The sequence below is a fragment of the Vicia villosa genome, linkage group LG4 (genome assembly GCF_029867415.1).
Source record: "Vicia villosa cultivar HV-30 ecotype Madison, WI linkage group LG4, Vvil1.0, whole genome shotgun sequence".
NCBI classification, from domain to species: Eukaryota; Viridiplantae; Streptophyta; class Magnoliopsida; order Fabales; family Fabaceae; genus Vicia; species Vicia villosa.
Window position 1 is genome coordinate 113,615,747 of NC_081183.1, and position 3,025 is coordinate 113,618,771.

The following is a 3,025-nucleotide window of genomic DNA, read 5'->3' on the forward strand; positions in this document are numbered from 1 at the left end:
GACAGAGACTGTCCATGTCTCTCATTCCAAAAATGTACTCAATGCAAAATTGAGACAAACTTAGCTTGTTTAAAGTCTGGTTTAAATTGGAAGAAACTCACCAGGGTAGGCTAAAAGGTGACTAAAGACCTGTTCCTATGTTTATAAGAAACCTGATGGGTCCTTGTATACAAGCTCAAGAGGAAGCTGGAAATGCTTTTAAGAAGCCTGTGGGTCCTTGTACAAAGCCCAAGAGGAGGCTAATCGAGGGTCCTTGTTATAGCACAAGAGAAAGCTATGTAGTTTTGAACTTATTTTGGCTTTAAGCAAATGGGTAAGAGGTTTCACCGGGAATAATTCCTCTTTGGGTGGATGTGTCCTATTATTTTTGGATTCTAAGGTTTTTGCCAAGATGTTTCACCGGGAATAATTCATCTTGGGGGTTTGAACTACAGATCTCTAATTAGGAAAGAGCCTTCACCGGGAAGACATTCTCAATCCTAGGTCATATTCCTAATATATATATATATATAGTTTAGCTGTCCTAAGGTTTATACTCAAACGTAGTTCTAAACTAATATATGCACAGTTTATATTTGACAGTAATTTAAATAAAGACTGTAAATTGAAAGCTTGTAAAGCCTAACCTGGATGGAGTGGAGGCCATTGAAGAAGTATGTACAGAGCCTCAATCAGTAATTTTTGTTGTTTTTGTTGATAGCAGTTGAATGTATATATGATAAACAGTTAATGGTTTTTGAAAACAGAAGAAGTGAAGATGGACAAAGGTCACATAGGTATCTGAAGAGTTTCACCGGGAATAATGCCCTTCAAATACCAGAAGAATGTTTTGAAAACAGAAAGAATATTTTGAGAATACAGTTTTGAAAACAAGCTAAGAAGAGAAGGTTTTTTTGGGACTTACACTCTATTAGAGGCCCGGTTAAAAATGATTTACTGTTGATGAAAACAGTTGAAGAAAAGATTGAAATGATATAAGGTTTTGTTGTTTGAAAACCTTAATCGTCTGTTTAATCGGAGATTGAAAACAATTTTGTATATTGACAAAAGTCAACTTAATTAGGGCAAAGATGAAATCTATACCTAATTAAGACCTAAATAAATAGGGTTTTTATCATAACATTATTCACAAAGTAATTAGGTTAAAACAAAATGAATATATATATTTTAAAGTATTTAAGAAAACATTTAAAACATACTATTTTAAACCTAATTAAAATACATGAAATAAATAATATTTTTATGATTTTTTTGATTATTTATAAAATATATATATTAATCAACAAGTGTTTAAAAAATGAAGTCAAAATGAATTAATTTGATAAGTTAAATAATTGGTTTAAGTTGTGAAGGAATTAAGTTAGAAAAGTGATAAAAAAATAGGTTTTGGTCCTAGCAAGGCTTGAACTCACGCCCTTATAGCCACACACTCAAAACAACACCACTGAGCCAAACGCCAGTTGGTGACTATAACACGCGCGCATTTGGTTTTGTTTTAAAACAAGTTAGAAAAATCTGAAAAAAAATAAAAGGGATGAAAAAGTCTGGGGCGAGGGGGATTCGAACCCCAGACTTGTGGCATGATGATACTAAGGGCGCATGTGTGGCCACTAGGGCAAGTTGTTTAGTCGTTAATAAAACGCATACCATTCAAAATAAAATAAACCCTGTCCTGAGAATTCAAATTTGCGCGCCACCACCATCTTCGTCTTCAACCTCAAGCTCTCCATTTTTGGATTTCTGAACTCACTCGTTTCTCAACCATTTGTCATGATGTAAACACGAAACTTGCTCTAATTTCACTCACGATTCTAAATATGTAACTAACATGAACTATTATTAACTACATCTAGCTAATTTATCAGAAATCGTGAAGAACCCTAAAATTTCAAAATCAAATTAAATGACTATACTGAAAGATAAATGGATGATGATAGAGGGTTTTCAATCCTCTGATGATGCTGAACAAGATAGAATCGAGCTATTTCACAAAAGGTACTTAAATTAGAGAGGTGAAGTTCAGAAACTTACCTCTGAAAATGGAGATCGTGAGGATGATTGAGAGCACCTGGGTTTGAATGAATGATCTCAATAGCTTCCCTGAGACTCAATGATGCTAACTGGATGCTTATTGTAGCCTGAATCCTTCTGAATTGTTCTATGGACCTCCCTCGATTTGAGCTTCAAGTGGACATGGAGGTTGTTGAATCCTGAGTTACAGATGAGCTGCAGCCATCTGGTTAGCTTCACTATGACCTGAGGAGTGTGTCTGGATGATTGGCTTGCCTTGAAACCTTCTGAATCACTCCATGGACCTCCAACTGCAAGTGCTCCAAAGTGAGAGCAACAATAGTGTTCCTCCACCTACAGAAGTGATCCAGGTGCTTGGATCACCTCAAATGACCTCCCTTGAGATGTTAGAATGCTCACTTCCCAAAGATAAGCTTTGGTTTGAAGAAATCGATTCTTCTTGCCAAAGAACTTTGAAAAACAATGAACAAGAGGAGAGAAAGAGAAAGCAAGTAATATGGTTGCTTTGGTGTGTTTTTGAATGAGGAATGCATCTGTATTTATAGGCAAATGGATCAGTATAGCTGCAGAGGAGTGAGCTTCCTTAGTGAAGTTGATTTGCTTTCTTAGCCATGAAGGAATTTTGCAAATATCTCTTATGCAATGATGAGAATTTTGATTCCATTTGATCAATCCCCTAGCCCTCGATTTTGCTTGATCTTAGGGGACAATTCTGAGCCAGAAATGAGCTCTAATTGGTTGGTGAGAAGATTCCTTGGGTGATTCATCAATTTGCCATAAATTCACAAATGTAATCATTACATAATCACATGTTCTTGTTTTTAGAATCTTCTTCAATCCTTATGGCATGGTGAAAATGAATGCATGGCATGGTTTCAGATGTGTTATGGGTCGTGTAGCATCCATAAGAGAGGTTATTTGCACAAAATTTGCAAAGTCCAAAAGTGTCCATGACCTATAATTTTACTTCATGAGGCCAACTTTGAACAAGCAT